Source organism: Odocoileus virginianus, chromosome 9, assembly GCF_023699985.2.
Source record: "Odocoileus virginianus isolate 20LAN1187 ecotype Illinois chromosome 9, Ovbor_1.2, whole genome shotgun sequence".
In the NCBI taxonomy this organism is placed as follows: Eukaryota; Metazoa; Chordata; class Mammalia; order Artiodactyla; family Cervidae; genus Odocoileus; species Odocoileus virginianus.
In genome coordinates this window covers 60,989,698-61,015,847 of record NC_069682.1, presented here as the reverse complement: position 1 = coordinate 61,015,847, position 26,150 = coordinate 60,989,698, and the positions used below count along the sequence as shown (strand labels likewise).

At 49.3% G+C, this 26,150-nt stretch overlaps 1 protein-coding gene across 4 annotated transcripts in view; it reads right to left on the bottom strand.

Annotated features, from left to right (window-relative positions):
* The window catches only part of DLGAP4 (DLG associated protein 4), a 197,315-nt gene that overhangs the window by 117,354 nt on the left and 53,811 nt on the right, over window positions 1-26,150 (bottom strand). For all 4 annotated transcript variants that reach the window (XM_070472591.1, XM_070472589.1, XM_070472588.1 and 1 more), the window contains exon 2: window positions 21,685-21,903. The gene's annotated coding sequence lies outside the window, so the exon portion shown is untranslated. The remainder of the gene's footprint in view (window positions 1-21,684; window positions 21,904-26,150) is intronic.

Genomic DNA, 26,150 nt, shown 5'->3' with positions numbered 1-26,150 from the left:
GGAGGGCAGTGGAGGCATGCCCCCCTCCCTCAGGGCTGCTATTCTGGGTCTCTGTAAGTCACAACGTGGGAGTTAAATATAAGGGGACGCCACGTGACAGGCAGTAGGTGGTTAATGACCCTGCAGAAGGCGAGTCAGAACCCAGAGAAGGCGCCATGGCGGGTGCGGGTGTGGGGAGGGGGAGAACTAGCCTTGGCCAAGGAGACAGGCGGTTTGGCTTTGAGGACCACAATGTCCCTGCCTCTGTGTGTGACTTCAGGCTCATCCCTGCCTTCTCTAGGCCTCAGTTTTCCCTTCATGGGGCGGGCAGTTGAACTCAGGTCTCTATATTCTCTTTATCTCTGAGACAAAATGAACGGGTGCTCCTTCCCCAGGCAGGACCTGGTGGGGATCTCACCTCCACCACCTTCACTCCCATGGGTTAAAGTCTGAGCTGGCCTCAGAGGCCCCAGAGCAAAGACCACTTCCTCCATGAAGACCTCCCCCATGGGCAGGGATAGTTAGGGCATTTGGGCTGGACATATACACACTGCTGTACTTAAAATGGACAACCAACAGGGACCTACTGTTTATCTCATGGAACTCTGCTTGGTGTTATGTGGCAGCCTGGATGGGAGGGGAATTTGAGGGAGAATGGACACATGATTATGCTTGGCTGAGTCCCTTTGCTATTCACCTGAAACTATCACAACATTTTTAATCGGCTATAGCCCAATACAAAATGTAAAGTTAAAAAAAAAAAAAGACATTCCCCACTGAAATTCACTGCCCCTTTGTTCAGTTTGTGTACTTTTGAACCCCCATTTCAGCCTGGAGCCCACTCTGCCATGCAGTAGGGTGGGTATGGTCCTGGCTGTCTCCCCCACCAGACTGGGAGCCCAAGAGTTCAGAGTCCATCCACCACCCAGCCCTTGGTATCCTGGCCTTCAGGGTCCCACAGCCATGGTCCCCAGCCCCTCAGGTCCTTCAGAGACTAGAGCTGTAGTGGCTGCCATGGTTACTATACTCATTGTACAAATGGCATTGCAGACATGGTCATTCTGCACATACCTGAGCAATTAACTGCCTCCTTCTCTTTCAAGGGTGCTGTGTGAGTCATGCTATTCCTTGTATTTCTCTTTTCTTTGCCTATTAAGAAGGTCAGAGGCAAATGTATAGCCTCCCTTCAGCAAAGTATAACCTGGAATTATCTCATTTCTGTCTCTATTGATTCCTCTTCTGATCTCTTATTTCTTTTTCTTATTTCTATAAGGAAATTTTTAAAAAGACAAAGGAGAGAGGAAGAAAAGGAACACAGGGGTGAGTTGGGAAATAATATCTTAGACTCTTATCTGTAAACGATAAATATTAGTTCAGAGTATAAGAGCGTTTTGCCCATGACAGGCCTTAGCGAAGCCTATGACTTGGCATTTGTTATCTCCTCTAATCTCCACCATTCCCATAAGGGGCAGGTGGTATTTGTGTTATCTCTGTTGCAAATGGACAAGCAGAAGCATAAAGACAGGAAATAACCTGTCCGAGGACCCATGGTGAGAAAGAGCAAGAACTGCAACTTCAACTGTCTGACTCCTAAACCAGTCTCCTTAACCACTGTGCTTTCTTATTTCCCCAGCCACAGAACACTGGAATCTCTAGGTGGGAGGGGTCCTCAGGTGTCCCTGCAGCTTGAACTCAGGCCCTATTCAAGACCTGATTCAATAAATACTTGCTTTCAAACTTTCCAAAGAAACTTTAAACCCTCGGGTAGAGGCCAAATATTAAAAATGTGAGTCTGGAGCTGCCATTAGCTCCGAGGTGAGCCAGAGCAATTCCATCTCCTGCACAAGGAGACCTCTGTGAAATTGCTCATGATACAGTGAGTGAGAGAAGAAGGCAAGAAACACCCAGTCTCCAACAGTAGGAGACTGGGAATATAACTTCCATCAAGCCACACTGTGGAATATTATTCAGCCATGAAAAAGCAAAAGGCTCATTTCTAAGTACTGACCTGAGAAGAAATCTCCAAACCGTAGGATTCATGAAAAAAGCTGGCTGCAGATAAATTAAAGTGTGGTTCCACTCAGGAGAAAGGAAGACAATAAAACACCTATGCAATTGCAGAGAAAAAGATCTAGGAAGATCTTTTTACATCTCCACCTGGATCCCTCCCCATGAACTCTGGACTCATGTATCCAGTTGTCCACTCAGCATCTTGGACATCTAAATAGCATCTCTAACTCAACATGTTCAAACCCTGACCCTACAAATTTGTTCTTCCCAGTCTCCCCATCCCAGTTTCTGGTAGCTCCACCCTCTTAACTGATCAGACCCAAACCTTGGATTCAGCCTTGATGCTGCTTTATCATCCTCACAACCAGCCCAGCAGCAAATGCTGCCATTCCATTTTCCAGGCAGGAGAGGCCATGGTGGTCTTAGCCCTGGCCAGAGCCCACCCAGGTGCTCCTTTCAGCTCTGGGTGCCTCTCCTGATGGATGGACATGGGACAGTGACCATTATGAGAGTCACTGATGGAATAATCAGTGACTATATTGATTAAGAATAATCACAGGAACAGTGTCAACAGCTATCACTTTTTTTGGCAATTCCATTAGGCCCAAGACTTGTACTGCTCCGAATCCTTTATATCTCTCTAGACCCTGTCCTTGCCTCAGAGGATGTTTTAATAAATGGGGTACAGAGAGGTTAACTGGCTTTCCCAGAGTCACACAGTTAATGGGTAGAAGAGCAGGAATTCTAACCCAACATGTCCAACTGAAACTCCAGAGGTGCCTGACAAAGTGGCATGTTATGGATTCCATTCCTGGCAGCAAAGCAGAGTGGAAAGAGATTATGGGAAAGAAGAATCGAGAAGGGGCAGGGGCTCCTCCTATCAGATATCAAAGCACGTTCAACAGTTATTTGCAGTGGTTCTCAACAGCAGGTGGAACTGTGCTCTTAGGGTGTATTTGGAAATGATTGGGGCATTTTCAATTGTAACAATGGCTGGGGACAAGGGAGCGGTTCTACCAGCATTGAGCACCAAGGACTGAATTCGGGATCCTCAAGAACCTATAACTAGCTGGATAGTCAAGCCCCGAAAAGAATTGTTCTACTCCAAATGCCAAATTCTACCCCAAGTCCCTGCAGAAAAAAGAATGAGATACAGTAATTAGTGTGGAATTAAAATAGACACAGGGGAAGACAAGGAGATCAATGAGATGGAACAGAACTCCCAGAAACAGAGCCATAAATACACAGGCACCTTAACAGAAAACAGAGATGATATTTCAAATTAGCAAGAAAAGGATGGAGTATTTCTAAAGCTGCTGGGAATAAGTTGCTGCAGTTGTGTCTGACTCTTTGAGACCCTAAGGACTGTAGCCTGCCAGGTTTCTCTAGGCAAGAATACTGGAGTGGGTTGCCATGCCCTCCTCCAGGGGATCTTCCCAACACAGGATCAAACCCGAGTCTCTTTCGTTTCCTCCACTGGCAGGCAGTTCTTTACCACTAGTGCCACCTGAGAAACCCCAAAGATATGCCATATCTCCTTCTAATAATTTTAAAGGTTTGTTTTTCCTTTATGTTTCAAATTAAGCCTTTGATCCATCTGGAATTTTATCTTTGCATGTGGTAGGAGGTAGGGAGCCTAATTTCAAGTTTATATGGATAGTTTTGAGCTTCCCTGGCAGCTCAGATGGTAGTCTGCTTGCAATGCAGGAGGCCTGGGTTTGATCCCAGGGCTGGGAAGATCTCCTGGAGAAGGGAATGGCAACCCACTCCAGCATTCCTGCCTGGGAAAACACATGCACAGAGGAACATGGTGGGCTCCAGTCCATGGAGTCACAAAGAGTTGGACACAACTGAGCGACTAATACACACACAGACAGTTTGGGGCTTCCCAGGTGGCACTAGTGGTAAAGAACCCACCTGCCAATGCAGGAGATGAAAGACATGCGGGTTCAATCCTTGGGCTAGGAAGATCCCTTGGAAGAGGGCATGGAAACCCACTCCAGTATTCTTGCCTGGAGAATTCCATGGACAAAGAAGCCTGGTGGGCTACAGTCCACAGAGTCACAAAGAGTCAGATAAGACTGAAGCAACTTAGCATGCACACGTGCATAGCATATCTTTATGACCTCAGGTTGGGAAAACTGTAAATAAAAGCAAATAAAGGGAAAAAAATTATGCTTTATTTCACCAAAAATTTAAACTTCTAAATGAAAGAGACATAAAGGTAAAAGAAAAGCAAAACAGTGGGACAAAATATTTGCAACAAACATAAAAAGGACTAAGATCCACATATATAAACCTCTTTAACAAGTGAATAAGAAAAGATGAAAAGAAAAAACTGGGCAAAGTATATAAACAGGCATTTTGCAGACGAGGAAATTCTGAGATGACCATTAAACACATAACAAAGCTCAGCCTCTCTGATAGTCAGGTGATGCTAACGAAGATAAGATTTTTTTTCCCAGCAGACTGGCAAAATTGAACAGGGATAAATCAACTGATGGGGAGGTGCTGAGGAAATGGGAGCTCAAGATACATCGCTAATAGAGCACACAGTAGCATAACCACCTTGGAGGGCAATTTGCAATGTTCATTAAAACAGAAAATCCTGCTTCCAGGGAAACATGAAAACATGTCTACAAGGAAGTTCATGGCAATACTGCTTAAGATGAAGAACTGGAGATGTCGAAATGTCCACCAGTGGGAGGATGGGTAAAATGTGGTTTCAACACCTAATGGAATCCTGCTCAGCAGAAGAAATGAATGAACTACAGATACACTTGTACTTGGATAGATGTCAAAAACAGGGGAAGTGAAGAAAGCAAAATGCAAAGGTAATTCACTTATTATGACATAATTTATATAAGAAAATCATTCAAATTACATCTGTGAGCTTGGGTTTGTGAAAGCTCCCTCTAACACCTGGAAAGACTTTCAGCATGCCCTCCCTCCCTTCCTTTCTCCCTCCCTTTCTCCCTCCTTCCCTTTATTCCTCCTCCCCTCTCTTCCTCCTTTCCTTCCTTCCTCCCTTCCTTCAACCCTCCCTCTCTCCCTTCCTGTGACATGCTTGCTCTGTGCTGACAGGTGCTGGAGATGAGGCCAAGGCCCCAGGTTGTAATCCCTGCCATGCAAAGCATCCCACCATGACCCCCGAGCCCACCCTAGACTAAGTCCTCACTGCAGACCTCATGTCACATTATCTCTTGCGGTCTGTGACATGGACATGATCCTACGTCCTGCCAGTTTCCCAGACTGCTGAGAGCTCTCCAGGAGGGTGTGGATGAGCTGAACTTGTGTCTTCCAAAGAGCATCAGCTGACACCACTGTCACCAAGGAGAGTGGCTGGCGTGTTAAGTTCCTTGCCTTCCTTTCCCACTGTCCTCTGTCACCCCCACCCATCTTTCCTTCTTCATTTGCTTTAGTGCCTGGGTCCAGGGTAGGGTGTGGGGGGAGAGTGCAGCTAAGTCTCTGGGTTCAGGAGATAATCTCTCCTTACCTGGGCTCGGGCATTAGTACCCTAAGGTGATAGGTGGTCATAAGAGAGGGTGGACACCTTGTCACAAAAGCCAAACAGATGCCAAGGACAGCAGCCATGATCATGTCCAGGGCCTCAGACAACCACAACAGGGCCCAGGAGAGAGGGTGGCGGTGGACACACTAATTGGGCGTGACAGCAATCCTGTGAGGCATATTAAGAATGGAGCTGTTAGGGTGGCTGGTGGAGGAACAGCCAGAGCTGGCCCAGCCACTGACCCCCACAGGGACACTTGGCTCAGAGGCCCAAGTCTGCCTGCCTGAAGGAAGGTCAATCAGCGGGGGCCGCCAGGTGTCGTCCCAGCCTGGCTGCCACTCCTGCTGGGTAGTTCAGGGTGGCAGGGCCAGGCCCTTCTCTGTAAGTACATTCTAATACTTGCTGTGCTGCCTTAGGGGGCTTCTTTCCCTTCTCTGGATCTTATTTCTACTAACTAAACTGTCAGCCCATTCCATCCACTGTCTCTTCTGACTTTCAAAAAACAAAAACAAAAACTCCCACCCTGTAAGGCAGTGATTCCATGCAAGCATGCTAAGTCGCTTCAGTTGTGTCCAACTCTTTGTGACCCTATGGACTGTAGCCCGCCAGGCTCCTCCGTCCATGGGATTCTCCAGGCAAGAATATTGGAGTGGGTTGCCATGCCCTCCTTTTCCATACAGTCCCTCTTTCAGATTTGGCTCATATATAACACATACCATTCAGGAAACCCCACCAGATTCTAAGAGCTTATATTTAACAACTCTTTCACGCCTTCCTCTGTGTGTAAGACCAAGGTCACCCCTCCACATATCAGTTTACAGAGCCTGGCCCCACCCACTGGGCTCTGTAGTGCTACCAGAAAGCTTCCTATTATAACTGAGGAAACAGAGGCTAGAGAGAGACAGAGTTCTCAGTCCATTTAAATTCTCTAGGCTTCAGTTAGCTCACATCTAGAATGGGGAGGGGATACATGTTAGTACCTTTACTGTAGCTTGATGTTTGGAAATAAACAGCATAAAAAGTGTAAACAATAACATGAACCCAAATCCCACCTCAGATATTGTTAGGATTTTTTAATGCCAAGGCCAAAGACTCTGATCTCCCAACTGGGTTCCCAGTAAAGCAGTCCTGGAAATGATTCACGAGAGTCTCTGAAGACAGAACCACGGATAGCATCCCCAGCTGCTGGGACCAAGCTAAACCCCCTCTTCAGCACCATGGACAACACCCCACTCTCCACCTCAAGGAAGGGCAACCACATCGTGCACACGCTAGACAGCCCAGCGCCAAGGTCAGTGACAAAACCCCCTCTGCCCATGCTTTGGTAGCATTGAAAACCTCTTTTTTTTTTTTTTCTCAACTAGTTACTTGTTTCTCTATTTTTAAGGCCCAGAACAGGCTACTTTCTTTTTTTTTTTCCCAGTCCCTATATGTAGTTATTTATTGCCATTGGCCTGTTTTCCTGTTTTTCACCCAATGACTGAGGTACCTCAAGAAGGCTTTCTAGGGGTATTTGACTGGGAAAACCCATCTCCCTAGGCCAGGAGAGCCTCCCAAGCCTTCCCTTTTTCTCACTCCTGGCCTCATTTCAGATACAAGTTAGTGATAGCCACTGGGCAGAGTGTCACATGCCAAGAGTGGCAGCAAGGGCCAGGCCCATTGCCACCTCATCTCAAGGACTGGGCTCAATGCCCTGTTCTCAAGATATTGGATAAAGAGGAAAAGCACTTCTGAGTGAAATAGATGCCCGTCCCCTCCCCCCTCCCCCCACATCACTCATCCCTGAGTCCATCTTTATTGGCTCTTTGCCCATTTGATAAGGGCTAGATTCCTGCCCTGCCCACCTCCGTGTCTGACTTCATAGGCCACATACATGGTCTCAGAGAAAGCATCATGAGCGGCCTCAGGCCCTTCTTCAAGGACCTGCAGGGCCTCCGTTCACCAGGGATCCCAGAAAAGCCAGAAATATCCTTCTAAGACAGCAGGAGGCGAAGATGAGGCCACAAAAGAATACCAGTGTCCTCCTCTGATAAACAGGAAGAAGTCCATCTCCTCAGAGCTGGGATAAAATGAGGTGGTGTGTCCAACACTGAGCCTGGCATACAACAGGGGCTTAGTAAATTTCCATTCTTCTTCCCAAGAAGGAAAATAAAACGATGGTAATGAGGATCACTACTGATACTGAGTGCCTGCTACATGCCAGGTGCTGGGTCAAGGTCCTCAGGGGCAGAGAAGGCAAGGATTATCAGACTAATTTTGTCAATAAGGAAATCAATGCTCAAAGAGGTCAAGAAACAGGCCAAAGGTCACACAACCGACCAAATAACAGAATCAGATTTTCACCCTCAAATTCCAGGCTGCTTCCCTATCTCCAGGAGCTCTCTGATAACTACAATCATACTTACTTCTCACCTGGGGGACCCAGCACAGCCTACTCGCTACTTGCCCACATACAGCGCTGGAAGCTCCATGCCCAGCTACTTGGCAGTTGTCAAGCTATTGGTCCCAGATAGTGGAGCAAGTGAGGATGGAGGCAGAGCCCATACCCCCTGCCCTTCCAGGAGATTTCAAGGGTCTCAGATGCAGTCCCCTCCCAGCCCTCTCCTGATGTGGCAAGCTGGCACTAGCCCACCTGCCTATGTACTGCTTACACACCCAGCATCCCTGAGCTTCCACATACAGCCCCTCACACCTGTCATACAGATGAGAAGCCTGAGGCCCAGCGAGGGGCAGGAGTTACTCCAGGACACATGAACAGATGTGATCGCAGGACCCCAGACTCCTCCAGACTTCTGCTCCTGCCTCTAGACTGCAGGGTCAATGGGGGCAAGCGTCCAATGTTCTTATTCACTCCTAGGTACCCAGCATCCCCCTCAAGGCCTGGCCTGTAGCAATTTTCTGGGGAAACAGGTGATGTGTCACGCATTTTCTCTGTATGGCCCAAGGAGCCGTGCACAGTAAGCCCTTAACAAATACTCCTATTTCTTAAAAAGCTGGAAATAGAACTGCCATATGACCCAGCAATCCCACTTCTGGGCATACACACCGAGGAAACCAGATCTGAAAGAGACACGTGCACCCCAATGTTCATCGCAGCACTGTTTATAATAGCCAGGACATGGAAGCAACCCAGATGCCCATCAGCAGACGAATGGATGAGGAAGCTGTGGTACATATACACCATGGAATATTACTCAGCCATTAAAAAGAATTCATTTGAATCAGTTCTAATGAGATGGATGAAACTGGAGCCCATTATACAGAGCAAAGTAAGCCAGAAAGATAAAGACCATTACAGTATACTAACACATATATATGGAATTTAGAAAGATGGTAACGATAACCCTATATGCAAAACAGAAAGGGAGACTCAGATGTATGGAGCAGACTTGTGGACTCTGGGAGAGGGCGAGGGTGGGATGTTTCAAGAGAACAGCATTGAAACATGTATATTATCTAGGGTGAAACAGATCACCAGCCCAGGTTGGGTGCATGAGACAAGTGCTCGGGCCTGGTGCACTGGGAAGACCCAGAGGGATCGGGTGGAGAGGGAGGTGGGAGGGGGGACCGGGATGGGGAATACATGTAAATCCATGGCTAATTCATTTCAATGTATGACAAAAACTACTGTAATGATGTAAAGTAATTAGCCTCCAACTAATAAAAATAAAGGAAAAAAAAAAAAAAAACCAAATACTCCTGAAATTCTTTCATTCAGAAAGCTTTATTGAATGCTTAAAGTATGCCAAGCACTGCTGTAGGTGGTGGGAGCACAGCAGTAAGAAAAAACAAATAGGAGTTCCCTGGTGGTCCAGTGGTTAAAAATCTTCCTGCTAATGCAGGGGACACGAGTTCAACCCCTGGTCCTGGAAGATGCCACAGGCCAAGGAGCAACTAAGCCTGCACACCACAACTACTGAATCTGTGCTCTAGAGCCTGGGAACTGCAACTTCTGAGCCTGCGCGCTGCAACTGCTGAAACCGTTCCTCCCTAGAACTTGTGCTCCGCAACAAGAGAAGCCACTGCAATGAGAAGCCTGTGCACCACAACTAGAGACTAGCCCCAGCTTGCTGCAACTAGAGAAAGCCTGTGCGCAGCAATGAAGACCCAGCCTAGCCAAAAATAATAAATAAATAGTTTTTGAATGGGAAAAAAGTCATAAGTAAATGGACATTCCAGTTCTCCTGTGACACTGATTGGAATAAATCTGCCTGCTTCCTTGCTAATTTTCCCTATTCATTTTGGGTACTAAAAGGGTAGGGACTGCCCCTATCACATCTTCAGGACTGTATATGTGCCCAAAATACAATATATGCTTCTGAATCAATGAATGAGTGAATGAATTCAGTAGTGCAGTATAATAAAGACAGACACCATATACTGAGAGGGTTCTCTATTTGGTGCTAAATATTAAACTTATTTAAAAGCTTTTCTGATGTGGACCATTTTCAAAGTCACTGTTGGATTTGTTACAGTATTGCTTCTGTTTTACGTTTTGGTTTTTTGGCTGAGAGGCATGTGGGATCTTACCTGTCTGACCAGGGATTGAACCCACACCCCTTGCAATGGAAGGCAGGCTCCTAACCAGTGGACTGCCAGGAAGTCCCAGGTACTAAATATTTTATACACATTAATATCTTCCCAACAGCCCTATGAGGTGGGCACTTTAAAGTGGATGCTGCTAGCTATCTTGCTAGCCATTTTTCCTTTTGCCTAATTGGCAGAAGTGCCCAGTTAGTGTTTATTCACTCCATCAGCTGCCCCTGAGGCAAGGATGGCCAGGTGACCACACTGATAAATGAGATGTAGGCAAAAGTCCACTGAGTGGGTCTTCTAGGAAACCTATTGTTTTCCTGATGAGAAGAGTAGACTCAGAAAGCATACAATCTTTATTTCCTTTGTTTTGCCTGGAATTCAGATACAGTATCTGGAGGTGGAGCAGCCACTTCGCAGCCATGAGAACAAAAGACACATGCTAAGGATGGCAGAGGCTTGGGCCCTTGATCACTTGTTTGAAGTGCTATACTGGCCCTGGCCTGCTTCTAGGATTCTTGTTACATGAGAATAATCTCCTGGATGCTTGCACCACTTTCTTTATTTCTTCTGTTAAATGCAGCCACATTAAATTCCAATTGATTCAGTATTATAACAAGTCAGAGAAGTCAAGAGATTTTCCCAAAGTCACATAGCAAGTAAACAGGTCTGGATTGGCCTCTAGGTCTAGTGTGAGTCAGTGCTTCAGCCTATGCCTACTCCCTCACCTGTGTGCTATCAGTCCCGGCCTGATACCCCACACCCAGCACTTGGCTCTCCTTTGACTGCTCTGGTGTCTGACTTTAAGTTCCCTGACATCTCCTCTCTTAGCTGACTTCACCTGCCAGCTAAACACAGGTTTGGATCCTCCCTTCAAAACCTGACCTTGCTGACTGCCTCCAGCAGTGCACACAGCAGGCTGTCAATCAGTCTCTGCAGACACATTTCCTGGTTCCCATTTCTTCCCCACCAGAATCCTACACCTACCACCAGAATGACCATCCTCAAGAGCAGTTCTGACTGCACCCAGCATTCAAGGCCCCTAGGATCTGGCTCCTTCTCAACATTTGCTCTTACTGTTCCCTCTGCCCCTGCCCCCATACCCTGTATTTGCAGGTCAGCTCCAACTTCAGGTCACAGTGAGGCCCTCTCTGCCCACCTGCCTCGAGTAGGTACCCACCACCACCAGCCCGTGCACCCTCCTCTCTGAGCTGCTTGGTCAGTTTCAGCACACACAATCTTGTTAATTTGCTGTTTGCCATCTATACCCTCCCCGCTGGCCCCACCAGAACCAGAGCTTCTTGAGGGCAGGAAGAAGGCCCATCTTTTCCACCCGTCTCCCCATGCCTGGCACGAGGCCCAGTACTAGAGCTCAATCAGGAGGTGCTGAATGAAGCTCAGGCTAGCTTCCCACGCCTTCCCGCCTCCCACGTTCTACTCCAGCCGAGCAGCACTACTCAGGCTTCCTGAACCTTCCTATTGCTGCCAAGGCCCAGAGCCTCCCCTCAACTCCGCCTCCAACCAGGCCTTCCTCTCCCTCCTTCCATCAAAACCAAGCTATTCTGTGTCTCATGCCCTCAGGATGTTGCTTATAACTCAGCCCCAACAGAATTCAAACAGATGGGCATTCCAGACTCCAGGGTGTGAATGAAACTTTGGGACAGAGAGTGGGTATGTGTGTGTGTGTGTGCATGCACATGCACATGCTGGAGTGTCTGGCCACCAACACTCTACCCTGGATGTGGCAGCTTCTCTATGTTCCTTTTCTTGCATGTCTGTCTCTGGTTATCTCTGTTTGAGCTCATTTTGAGATGCTCCAATATTCCCTAGGTAACTACAGCTATAAGAAAGGAAAAGAGAAAAAAACAGTGTTTACTAAGCTCCTACTATGCGTCAGGCATTGTTCTAGATCAAATAATGATAATGACAGCTACAAGTATTTGTAGAGCACTTTAGCATGAGCCTGACACCATCCTAAGGGCTTCTACTCAGATAGATGCTATTATTCCCATTTTACAGATGAAGAAAAAGAGGTTCAGAGAAGTGGAGCCACATCTGCCCAAGGTCACAGACACACCAGTAGTCTTAAGTTCAGGTCTCTCTAATCTGAAACCTGCTTCTCTGTGAGGTTAAGCTGGGCGATGCCCACGGGTCTTGGCATACAGGGAGGAGGCTTCCTCTTGAAAACTCTTGCTGCCTCTGAACACAAAGCTGGAAGCCACCCTTCCTGACCAGGGGCTCTCCTGGGGGGACAGCCCAGCTGGTAAGACTTACCCTAATCTGCAAGACTGTAGCACAGGGCTCTGGCCCCAGAGGAGCAGGCTGGACGAGTCGTGGGGTAGACGAAGTCGGTGAGCCTGGGCTCTGCTTCCTCAGAAAGGCTAAAGATTTTCCCAACAGCCAGGGCCAAATTTATCTGCCAATCCCCCGAAGAGCTGATTCCAGCGTCTGTCTGGAAATGTCAGCCCGTGTGGTTGGAGGAACGCGAGGAGAGTTTTCCTCTAAATAGCAGGAAGCATATGGGAGGCGGATGGTGCCCGCCACCCCAACCTGCCAACTCTCACTCAAGCAGGAGCTAAAAGGGGCCCAACAAGGGTCTGGAATTCCTACCAACCCTGATGGGATGGGGGGAGGGGAGGAGCTGGAGACAGAGACAGTGGCAATGAGAAGGTCAGAAAGTGGATCCCGAAAGGCGGTCGGGCAGGACCACCTGACCCACACACTGCAGGTGGAGGTCCTTGAATGGAAGTGACACACTCAGGAATTTAGCGTAACATCAACAACAGTGAAAACCACGCACAGAGCACTTGCTCTATGCCAAATCTGGGTTAAGCACTTTATTTGGATGATTTCACTTAAACTTTGCAATCAACTCTAAGGCAGGGCTGCTATTTCCTTCCATACTACAGATGAGCAAACTGAGGCTCAGAGAAGAAAAAAACATGAACTCAAAGACGTCTGAGCCAGAAAGGACCTTCAGATTCTCAGCAGAATTACAAATACTCTACAGACTTTTTGGTCAAGTTGTGATGCAGCTGATGCTTGAATGCTCCCAACGACAGGGAGTTCACTATCATTTGAGTTAGCCCATCAACAGAGAATTCTTTGTATCCAAAATATTTCCTAACCTTAGCTGAAATCTCCTTTCCTGGAGCTTTCTCCCTGGGTCTGAGTGCCAGACCCTACTCCTGCCTTTCCTCACAGAGACAGAAAGGCAGGGAGCAAGGCCCCCCAAGGTCTCTGGATTCCCTTCTGCAGGTGACATGCCTGAGTTCTCTTGACCATCTCTGCACCCCCGAGCATGATAATCAGAGTATCCCCCAGTCACCAGCACTTAATGTGTGCCGGGTACTGTGCAAAGCCCACCCACTCCCAAATCCTCCTCTGACCCTCCCCCCCACCAATTCCTGGGGAGAGACTATCATCAGCCCATTTCACAGAGAAGCAAAATGATGCTATGCTTCATGGGAGGAAGAGACTTGTCTCCGACATTCAGCGGGGACATGGGGACCCCGGAGGTCTCACTGGGTTGTTGCTCTAAGACTCACAAAGGTGGAAGAGGTCCCTACTGGCTCCACCTGGGGACCATCTCATTGACACTGAGCCAGTCTTTGCCAGGATTCTCCTTCACACTGGTCCACAGTGCCCCAAGCCCCACAGCCCCCTCCTCCCAGGATTGAAATGAATCCCCCCTCCATTCTGCAGCACCTGCTAAGTCCCCAAGTCCTGTTACGTCTCCCTGCTAACCGCCCCTCTGAGCCAGTGCCATGGTCCTGCCCTGCCCACTGTCACCTCACTGTCACCAGCCCAATGTGCGAGTTTTTCTAACACTCAAACTGCCCTGCCCTTGGCTCCCTTCTACTCCAAGGATCAAATGCAACCCCCCTGGCCCAACAGCTGAAGCTTTCCTTCCTGGGACCACATCTCCAGCCCTCACACCCGGGTGGCCTAAGAGCTTAGCAGGAAGGAGGCAAGGTCTTTGCAGAGTCCAGTTCCTTCACTTGGTTCAACCTTCTCAGTTGTTTCTCCTGAAGAAACCCTATGCATCCTTCAAGACTCTGCTCAGAGGGACAAAATCAGTGCTCTCGCCCCAGACACCCCCGAGTGATTGGCACCTCCCTCTGATCTGCCATGTGTCATCTGCCATCCATGAAGGCGGCATCGCTGTCCCCAGCTGAACTGTGAATTCCCCCTGGGCAGGGGCTGCCCTAATACACTGGTGTAGCCCGATGTCTAGTACAGCGCCTGGCACATGGCAGGTGCTAACAAATGTCTGAGTGTGAGAAGGAATGATTAAATGGGGACCGTGGGGCACCATGAAGTATTAGAGATGACCCATAAAATACAGTTCATGCGTGTCACAGCTCTGATATATCAGAAACAAAAAGTGCTGCTGAACAAAAAACAGACACACAAAAAAGTGTGATTAATGAAGACTTTGCTGGCTGCCTCTGAATTTAGAAGGGTATCGGGACGATCTGGGACGGTTGGAAATTCCAAAAAAAAAAAAAAGCTGTTCGAGTAGATGAAGCCACTGGGCCTCACTGAAGGATGGAAGGACGGCCACGGAGGTGGCAGGGGTGAAAGAGACTGGGTCCGCGTCCCAGACTTGCCTCTAACTTGCTCTGTATTGTTGTATAGGTGGCTTGGTCTCTCTTAGCCTCGGTTTCTTGTGTGTACAATGCAAAGAGGGGTTTGGAGAGCTGCTGAGGCAGATGTCTGTCCAAAGGCCTAAACACTCCTCTGCAACTGGATTGATGTGACACTGTCTGCCTGCCCCTCTCCATTCAAGCTGCCAGCACAGTGTGCAGATGCTCAGGGCTCCTTGGCTTTAGAACATTCTAGCCTGAAAATGCTATGGTTTTTCCAATAGTCATGTATGGATGTGAGAGGTGGACCATAAAGAAAGCTGAGTGCTGAAAAATTAAACTGTGATGTTGGAGAAGACTCTTGAGAGTCCCTTGGACTGCAAGGAGATCAAACCAGTCAATCCTAAAAGAAATCAGTCCTGAATACTCATTGGAAGGACTGATACTGAAGCTGATGCTCCAATACTTTGGTCACCTGATGTGAAGAACTGACTTCTTGGAAAAGACTCTGATGCTGGAAAAGACTGAAGGTAGGAGGAGAAGGGGATGACAGAGGATGAGATGGTTGGATGACAACACCAACTCAATGGACATGAGTTTGAGCAAGCTCTGGGAGATGGTGAGGGACAGGGAAGCCTGGCGTGCTGTAGTCCATGGGGTCGCAGAGTCGGACATGACTGACCGACTAACACCTTCACACTTCAGAGGAAACAGAGTGAGCGCCCCTTCTCTGGGGGTATGCAAGCAGTGACTGGATACATTGGGACAGGAATTCTGACCCAGGGTGGGGAGGAATTCAGACCAATAGATATCTAAGGCCCCCTTAAGGGGCCACTGGGTCTCTTCTCTCCTTCCCCACATGGAGCCTCGACCTGACCCCTTCAAGGCTGTGCTCTCAGCAACAGCCAGACTGAACTTGCTCACATTTCCCTCCTCCCATGACATCCCTCCAAGACTCCACTGATAAAGTTCTAGTATCAATCCCCTCTCCAGCTGGGGGATGGTGGTGCATAAGCCCAGGATGCCAGTCAGAGGACTTGACTGAGGAATGGGAACATCCACAAACTAGGCTGATCAACACTAAGACTCTTCTGGGACTTGTGTCTGAGCTATCTCGGAAGAAGTCTTGCATGCTCCTCTGGACAGGCATCTTATCACCCATACAAGAAAGACCTATAAGAACATAGGAACAACTTAGAGGGAGCAGACTTGAGACACGGTGACTAAAAATCAGGTCCAGTGGTTAAGTCTCCATGCTTCCACTGCAGGGGGCACAGGTCCACTTTCTGGTCAGGGAACTAAGATCCCTCAAGTCGCATGGCATGGCCAAAAAAAAAATAAAATAAAATTTAAAATAAATAAATAAACCAGCAGTAAAAAAAAAAATAATCGGGTCCTAGTACCAAGGTTTGAACCCCTGAGACCAGCTGAGCCTGAAGTTGGACTTGCCTCTGGACTTCACATTCACCAATCAGTAAATTCCATTTTTGTTTAAACCCAGTTTGGGTTGGGTTTTCTACCACTTGTACCTGAAGAATACTTGAATGATACAAGCAAAAATAAAAATAGAATTTGTCTCTATTTTACCATTCAGAGGAAACCACTATCAACAGTGAGATGGTTGTCCTTCTGGGCAGGAGCATGCATATATTGATATTTCTTAACAAAAATGAGATCATACAACATACACCATTTTATAACCTCCTATTTTTCCTTCAACAATGCACGGTGGACATGTTTCCATGTCAACAAGTATAGATCTATGGCATTGTCTTCACTGCCACTGAGAACACTATTGTCTGACTGGACCGTAATTTATTTAACTATCTCTTGCTGATAGATGATTGGGTGGTTTCTAATTTATCACTGTCTTCAGGAAAGGTGCAGTGAGCTTACTTGCAAAATGCATATGCTTGCTCTTGCTGGATTATTTATGACTAAGATTCCGTGATTTTGAGAGTTTGCCTTCACCAGTGTTAAGTTTCTCTGCTTGAGATTTCAGATTCTCTGAGTGTCTGGAAGTGTCTTCTCAGGCAGGATAAATGGTTATCAAAAAAGCAAATCCAGGGCATCTCCATAAAGAGTGTCTCTGGCGAGAGACTTCCCTGCTGGCACAGTGGATAAGAATCTGTTAGCCAAATGCAAGGGACTTGGGTTTGATCCCTGGTCTGGGGAGATTCCACATGCCTTGGAGCAACTCAGCCCATGAGCCACAACTACTGAGCCCATGAGCCACAACTACTGAAGTCCTCCCTAGAGCCGGTGCTCTGCAACAAAAGAAGCCACCTCAATGAGAAGCTTGTGCGCCACAACTAGAGTAGCCTCCGCTCACCGCAGAGAGCCCGCACAGCAATGAAGACCCAGAGCAGCCAAAAATAAGTAAATAAAATTATATTAAAAAGAGATGTAAATGTGAAAAACAAACTAAAAAAACAACAACAGTGTCTCTGGCGAGAGTGCTTACTGGCAGACCCGAGTGAGTTGGTGACGATGTAGGTGGGGTGCGGGGGTCCAGGGCGGTGCTGGCATGTGATCCAGCCAGCCATGTGCAGCCCGTTGAGCTGCGTGCCTCCCTGTGCCTCATCCCTGACCTGGGTCTGACTCCCAGTAACTGAGGCGAAAGGCGAATACGGGGACCAGCCGGCACCGAGGGTCCCGGTAGGATGTGATGGGCAGATGAGCACACAGGAGGTAGGTATCACCTCTGGAGGTCACAGCGGGAAAAGCAGCGGCCACCAGTGATCCAACAATGGGATTGTTCCAGACTTCTATGTGTTATAGTTTGCTGAGGCCCCACAACTCCCTCTGATGCCATTATGCAGGCACCCTACCCCATTCATCTTTATAATGTCACCATTCATTTCCTTCAGTGCAATGATGGAGTCTCTGCTTATTCAGTTAATTTGTTTGGGTGTCTGTATAATATCTGTCCCTCCCCAAGGCTGAGCGCTCTGCACGGGGCACAGACTAGCAGGGACTAGCCCTCAATAAGGGCTTCCCAGGTGGTGCTAGTGGTAAAGAACCCGCTTGCCAATTCAGAAGAAGTAAGAGATGCGGGATTGATCCCTAGGTCAGGAAGATCGCCTGGAGGAGAGCATGGCAGTTCACTCCAGTATTCTTGCCTGGAGAATCCCATGGACAGAGGAACCTGGTGGGCTAAGGTCATAGGGTCACAAAGAGTCGGACATGACTGAAACAACTTAGCACAACACAGCACAGCACTCAATCAATGTCCCGAGAATAAAGAAATCTCGCTGGGCTGGCGCCCTGTCTGCAGAGCAGGCGTCTCTGCTTCTGGGCTTGGAGACACCTTCTGCCATGCCACCCTCTGGACCACATCCCCAGCACCAGTTTGGGGACCCACAGATCTGCCTTAGAACTTGACTCTGCTCATGGGCTGCTTGGAGCTTCTGTGTCAGGTGCCTGCCCTGCTGGGACCCCTGCCCCAAGTGGTGCTTGCTGTACCCACAGGACACTGGGCCCTGGAGATGGCCGAGTTGATGGAGCAGCTCCATTCCTCACTGGCGGTGTGGACTTGGGCCAGTCATCTCCTCTCTGGAAGCCTCAGTCCCCTGATCTGTAAAATGGGGCAAATTCCACTAATCTCTCGGGGTTGTTCTAAAGATGAAAGAAGACAATGGATGTGCCTAGCACACAGTGGGTCCTCAGGAAATGCCAGTTCTGCACCATGTGCAGTTAGTTCAGAGGTGGAATCTGACCCTGTCTCACCTGGATGACCTATTTTTACCTTCAATGGTTCCCGGGTGGGCCCTAAACTCCTCCCTTAGTCTGTTCCTAGGGAGACCCATTATTACCCATCAATGCCAATTTTTAAAAAAAATTTTATTTTATTTTGGGCTGCACTGGGGCTTAGTTGTGGCATGTGGGATCTTTTGTCACAGTACGCAGGCTCCAGAGCTCATGGGCTCAGCAACTGAGGTTCGGGGCTTAGTCACCCTGTGGGCATGTAGGATCTTAGTTCTCCAGCCAGGGATCAAACCTGTGTTCCCTCCATTGCAAGGTGGATTCTTAACCATTGGACAACCAGGGAAATCTGTCAACACTTATTAATTGGTTAGGTGTTCTGCTTTGACCCCTTGTCAGACTCAGATACCTCCTGTGTTGCCTACAACACAGACACCCATCTGGTGTCCTAAGCCTTAAGAACATACTGGTGTCAATGCAAGTCTGAGAGACAAATGTAGGAAGCTCTGCTCTTTGGGGGGATCTTTCTGGCCCTCGATCTCAAACATGGGACAGTGATATGGGGCTGAGTCCACCTGTCCTGGGTCTCATCCCATCTCTCCCAACTGAGTGCCCTTCAATTATATAATAAATAACACTATACCTCTCAAAGCCTCACTTTCCTCCTCTGTAAAATGGGTAGACACATAGAATCTGTGAGAATTTCATGAAATAAGGTAAATGCTTTGCAAAGAGCCAGGCTTTCATAAGTGCTCAAGAAGTATTAACTATTATTGATGTAATTGCTTTTTACCCATTATATTGTGAAATCTAATTCACAGAGAAAAGCACACAAAACAGAAATGTTTACTGTAATAAACGATCACAAAACCACCTGGGTCAATGACTAGAACAATGCTTGCCCCTAAGAAACCCCTCCTGCCCCACTCTTAATTTTTATATCCTCTTTTCTTCATAAATCTAATCCCTTTCTAGATTTTTATGATCCTATTACCATTATTAATAATAATAATAAGCAAATGAAAAAAGAATGCACAGCTACCCCATCCGTACCCAGCCAGGCTCCTGGACCCCTGGCCGCCTCCGCCCTGGGCACAGAGACTCCCCATCCATTTCCCAACTCTAGCTTTGGCTGTTCTTTAAATAACCAGCTTGTTAGCAAAATAGCAGCAGTAACACCTCCCTCGCTGCCACCCAGGCCTCCATCTTTCAGCGCAGTGCTGACGGCTGTGCTCCCAGCTTGTGCCAAGGAATCCCGTTCTCCGTCACTGGGCCACACATGCCAGGGGCTGCCAGCTACGCTGTGTTCTTGGCGGCCAAGATCCTGCCCCCCTGGCTGGGTCTGGCCAGTGGGGGAGGGGGCAAGTCGGCACAGAGCGGCAGTAATTTGAGGGAAGGACTAGGATGTTGCCAGATGAGTCCTCTTCCCCAGGTCCATGCCTCAGTCTCCCCATCAAACTCCCACAGGGTCACCAGGAGCTTAACTGAGATGATGAAGACAATGAGGCATTAGCACAACAACACCATGTGCTTGCTCAGACACTCAGTCATGTCTGACTCTTTGTGATCCCCATGGACTGTAGCTCGCCAGGCTCCTCCATCCATAGAATTCTCCAGGCAGTACTGGAGCAGGCTGCCATTTCCTCCTCCAGGGATCAAACCTGCATCTCCTGTGTCTCCTTGCACTGGCAGGCAGATTCTTTACTGCTGAGCCACCCAGGAAGCCCAGCACAACGCCCGGCTGGGCGTCATAACTGTCATAACTGCTCATGAAATGCCCTGCTGCCACTCAGGCTGCACCTGTCACATACTTAGTCCCTGGGGAGGGCATGCAGGACCCTGGGCACCACCAGGAGTATCTGCAGAGGATTAAATCCCACAGACACAGCTCTCAGACCAGGCAGCCTTAGGATATTTTTTCCTGTGACAGATTCTCAACCAAATGCAAAAGCTGTCTATGGTCACTACAACAGCCTGGCCAGATCGGCGGAGCTGGGTTGGGGGTTAGCAAATTAATAGGGTCCTTTACATGGTCATTAGGACTAAGTGGGCATCACACAAGTGTGCAGCTCTTGTTCCTGAAGAAGCACTTCTACAAACGTTATCTACAGTGAACTTCCCAGTTTTTTAATAGTCTATGATATTTGCCTATTATCCATATTTATGAGTCTTTTCCCTTCTCATAACCATTCCATTAAGGAGGTTGGTCAGTTGTTGGCAGATGAGAGAATGGGGACCAGAGGGGCTGGCTTCCTTGCTGAAGGTCTGAGTGGACTGCCAGCTCTCTGGAGTCGGCAGGGACCAGTGGTTGCCCAAACACCAGTGGGCTCTTGGGTCCCACTGGAGTCCTGATGGAGGGAAGTAAGAGCGTCTTCCCTCCTCTCTGTCTCTCCTTCCTCCCATGAAGACATGAAGCTTTACTGTCTACCCACTCTGTGCCAGGTCCAGCTGCTGACTGTCCGGTGGGGAAGGAAGCGATTGTTTCCTACCCTTGGGATGCTGAGACCAGACAAGGAAGTCAGTTGTGAACCAACAACCCCTGTGTCATGGTGAGTGGTAGCGGGTGACCCTGGGCGAGTCCCTTGAGTGCCTTGGAGCCTCAGTTTCCTCATCTGTGAACTCATCACACCTGCACAGCCTCAGGATGCAGCAGGAGAGTGAGATGCAGGAAAGGGGTGCCTGGAGCTGTGGCCGGCGACCAGTGGGGTCACCCTGTCGGGGTCCTTGTTGCAGGAAGGGTGATGGGACCAGGTGTGGGTGCACAGAGGCATCCTCAGATGGATGTCAGAGATGCTGCAGGGCTGGGCACCTCGTCCATGTTGGGGTCTGCACTGTGGGCACGGCAAGGGTGCCAGTGGAATGGGCTGGAGGGGCAGGAATGACGGGGCTCTCCAAGATTCAGGAACTCTGAGGACCTCATCTCAGCCCCCCATCCTGCCAGGGGCCCCAGAGGTTCCAGGGCTTCCAGCCCAGCTGGCTATTCCCCTTCCCTTCCTGAGCCCATGTCACCAACCCCCTAGCCCCTTGGATTTGGAAAGAGTTGGCCTTGGAGATGGGTAGCATTGGGCTTTCTCTGCCTCCTTAGGCAAGTGGTTTCTAAACTCTAAGGCCATTTCCTTTGTAAAAAATGGGCATAATCACTGCATCCAACTTCTGGGTTGTTGGGAGGACTAGATGAGACAGGGGGTCACACTATAAATTGAGCACAGACATACAAAAGCTCTCACTGAGGTCCCTTCACCAGCACGTGGGTGCTGCTAGGTGGGAAGACTGGGCATTTCCCAACTGTGCCAAGTACGGGTGGGTGGGTGAGCAGCCCTGACTCCGAGTGCCCAGGTTGCAGCCATGGTTACTTACCCACCCGGGAGCTACGTGCAGAGGGAAAATGGGAACCAGTCGGAAAGCAGCAGGCGGTGTCACCTCAGGAGCAGGCACTGGACCGAGGGCTGGCACACACATCCTCCGGGCACTCGATCAGAGGCGCTGGCGGGAAGCAGCGTGGGACGGGGCCCTCCAGCGCGTGAAGTGACGAGGTTCTGGCCACCGGGCACCTGGCAGAGGGGGAGGCACGGGTGCCTGCAGGAATGAAAGGGAAAGTGTTAATCGCTCAGTCGTGTCCAACTCTTCACGACCCCATGGACTGTAGCCCACCAGGCTCCTCTGTCCATAGGATTTCCCAGGCAAGAATACTGGGGTGTGTAGCCATGCCCTTCTACAGGGGATCTTCCCGACCCAGGGATCGAACCCTGGTCTCTTGCACTGCAGGCAGATTCTTTACTATCTGAGTCACCAGGGAAGCCTCCCTGCAGGAATGAAGGGGGACACCAATGAGGAGGTGGCCAGGGGTAATCCCGGGACCCCGAGACCCCTGGGTGGGCCCTGGGGATGCTGGGGAGGCCACGGAGCTATCAGAATAGAAACCCAAGTGTCTGTACAACACTATCCATGCTCATGTGGGCCCCCACATTGTTTATCAGAGGCAGATTTGCATGTCATGCATATTTATGATGCTTTCCCCACCACCCACAGAATCCCCACAGCAGCTGGGAAGTTGGGGTTCCAAAGGCTCCGATCCTCCCCCTCTTGCTTGTCCCTCTTTTTCCCTGGATGGGGGCGGTCAGGAAAGGGGCCAGAGTCACAGTCCCGAGTTCGAATCCCAGATGAGCCCTCACTCGCTGGGTGACACTGAGCAGGCAGCTGCCCATTTCTGAGCCTCAGTGTCCCTGCCTGTCAAAGGGAAATAAGAGTGCTTCCTCTGAGGGCTTCAGTGAGGATTAGGATGATAATGCAGGTAGAATACCTGGCACCAAGTCTGTGCCTGATAAAGGCTTGCAAGGAGGCTCGGTCCCTGTCCCCTGCACTTGGAGCAGGAGGCGTTGCCTCACCATCCTCACCACCTCCCACATCACACGTCTCATCTCGTCTCACACGAGAGGCCCAGGGAAGCCAGGTGTCCCTTTCCACCCACCTCTGCTGAACAGGTGCCATGGTCCCGCTTGGATCTTTAAGTCAGCAGGAACCAGGCTCTCCTGGGAGGAGAAAAAGCCTTGCTGCCCCCCCACCTCACCCCACCATTCCACACCCATGCTCCCAGGAGCCTCTGGGTTGCTCTGGAGGTTTCACTGGAAGCCCCCACTCTAGTCCTCACATTCTACAGGTGGGGCCATGGAGACACCGAGCTGATGTGGGAACACAGAATCCAAGGGGTGGGACTGGGATCCTAACTCAGACCTCCCCCTCAGGCCCAGGAGGAGGGGTCCAGCGGTCAGCCCACAGTAGGAATATGGAGAAAGGGGCGGTGGACAGTGGAGGAGGCTTGTCTTTTTCTCCTGGTTACACCAGGACCCCGCAAAGCCCTCATGCTCTCCAGTCTCCCTATGTCTGCACCTCTTTTGACCTCATTTCCCCCTCACAGCCCTACAGTGTAATCTGTATTTTTCACAGGGAGTGACTGGGGCTCAGAGAGCTTCAGGAATTACCCCCACTGAGGACGAGTCGGGGCATCTGATTTCAAGACCTGGAGCTTAACCCCACCCAACATGGCTCTGCCTCCCCAAGTGGGGAAATCACCACCCCAGAAAAACAGGCGTAACCATCTGGATGAGAAGTGTTTAAATAGCAGAAAAGGAAAATACTGAACTCCAAAACATTCTGAATTAGCAGACACAAATTCTTAAAAGATTTCAAGATGAACCATGAGGCGTGAAAATTGCCAGTACATGAAAATCCAGGGCTGGGGAGGATGTGTGCCCGACCATGCTGTCAACGTGGAGCCAAAGTCAGCTGGAACCCAGAGCGGAAGGAAAAGAGGGGAAAGCCGAGGGAGGGGCAGGGGGTCCCAAGGCTGGCCTTGGAGTTGCTCCTCAGCTTCCTTACTAAGGGGCGGGGGCAAGGCTCCTCCAGACTCCGCTTTACAACAGGTGGGAGAAGCATATGAGACAGCCTCTAAGGTTCTCGCCAGTTCTGACAATGATTAAGATTCCGGTTCTTCCAACAGGGATGAACCCCCAGAACATTATGTTAAGTGAAGAAGCCAGTCACAAAGGACCACATGGTACATGATTTCACTTATATAAAATGTCCAGAACAGGCAACTCTGTGTGGACAGGAAGTAGATGAGTGGTTGCCGGTGTCGGGGGGCGGATTGGGAGAGGGTGACAGTTAACGGGTTTGTGGTTTCTTTTCAGGATAATGAAAATGTTCCAAAGTGGAATGTGGTGATGGATGCGCAGCTCTGTGAATATGCTAAAAGCCATTGAATTGAACACTTTCAATGAGTGAATTGTATAGTAATCTATATAATTCTATATAGTCTATAGAATTCTTTATTGAATTCTCTCAATAAAGCTGCTAGAACAAAGCAAACTAAAAAAAAAGGTTTTGTGACTTCCCAATGGACAGCTGTTCTCTGGGAGGCAGGGCTTCCCTTGGGGGTTCTTCCACTATGGCCTGGGAAATCAGGGAGCATTTTTCTAAGAATTCCTCAACACCCCCACAGACCTGCCATCCCAAAGGCCTTTGCATTTGACATTCACCTTCTCCAGGAAGCCATCTCTGACCTCCCAGCCAGGCCAAGTCCCCCGTTCCTAGGACTCCCTCAGTTTCTCGCCACTTATCACGCTGATGTGAGGAAGTCGTAACTATGATCATTGGTTGACACTGCTTCCTCCATCAGACTGGGAGCTGCTTGAGGGCGGGACCGTCATCAGTGGCCATCATTGTCAATGCTTAGCACAGTGCCTGGCACACAGAAGGTGTTCCAGAAATGTTTCCTGATTGGACAAATGGATCAAAATTTCAACGCACACTTGGTTTCTGGTCCTGGCTTCACCTCATTCTGGCTGAGTAATCCTGAGCCAACCTCCAAGTAACCTCCGAGAGTTTCAACATCCACCACAGAGAGCAGCCAGGTCATTAACAGGGCTAATGGACATGAAAAGTACTTCATACAGCAGCTTCTGCATAGCCGCCCCATCACAGTCAGTGGAACCCCCTCCTTCCAGCCATTCAGGCTCAGGCCCTGGAGTCATCCTCGATGCCTCTCCTTCCCTCACCCTCCACATCCAGCCCCTCAGCCGCGCCTGCTGAAGCCACCTGCACGACGTATCAAGAAGCCGGGGCGCCACCTGCGCTGGTGCCAGTGCTGTGGACTGAGCCATCATCACTTCCTACCTGGGTCAGTCACGTCCTCTCTTGTCTCCTGCTTCTGCTCTGGCTCCTGACACACAAGCCAGAGGAATCAGGCTAGAACCCAGGTCAGAGCCAGCCCCTCCTCTGCCCTAGACCCTCCGTGGCCTCACTTCATCTCAAGTAAAAGCTGACAGCTCCCCCACCAGCACGTCTGAATCTCCCCTTTACTCTTCACCCACTCCCTTTGCCCCAGCTACCCTGCCCTCTGCGCTGTTCCCCAAATAAACCAGACATGCTGCTGCCTCAGGCCCTTTGCACTTGCTCTTCTTTGCCTGGAATGTCCATTACTTAGATGTCTGTGAGCCTGATCCCCTCGCTTCCTTTAGATCTTTGCTGAGACCTGACTTTGTCAATGAGAGGCAGTTCAGCACAATAGTGAAGACTCTTTTTGTTTGTTTTTGGCTGTGCTGTGTGGCTTGTGGGATCTTAGTTCCTTGATTAGGGATCAAACCTGTGCCTCCTGCAACAGAAGCATGGAGTCCTAACCACTGGACTGTCAGGGAGTTCCCTCAATAGTTAAGACTCTTAACAGAAGAGCATGGACTTAAAGTAAAAATCCAGGTTCTGCTAGTTATACAGCTAAGTGACTGTGGGCAAGTTTGTTAACATCTCTGTGACTCAGTTGCTTATTCCTAAAATGGGAATAATTACAGCACCTTCCTCGTAAAGTTGTAAGGTTTAAATGAATTCAGTGAGCACAGCCTTGATGGCTGCCCAGCCACTCCACCTGACATTCCCAGTCCCTCCATGCCTTATTGTTCTCCTAGGCACGTATCACTTTATAAGAAGATATGCAAATGAGTAATTTATCCCAATTACACCCTGCTCCTCCCACTAAAATGTCAGCCCCACGAGGCTGAGAGTTAGGTCTACGCAGCTTATTGCCAGGTCCCCAGTGCCCGCCACAGCACCTGCGCTCAGGGTTTCTCAGGGAAGACATCACTCAACAAATGTTTTTGGTGCCAAATAAATATTTATTAGCTAATTGTCATGAGCTCTGGGTTCCCCCTCCTTCCCTATCACAGACATTTACTTCTCTCTCCAGCCCAGCCTCTCTCATGGAGGGCCAGGTCTGCAGAACCAAATCCCCACTGGCAGCTCTGCCCGCTGCCCTGTGGCCACCTCACGCGTCA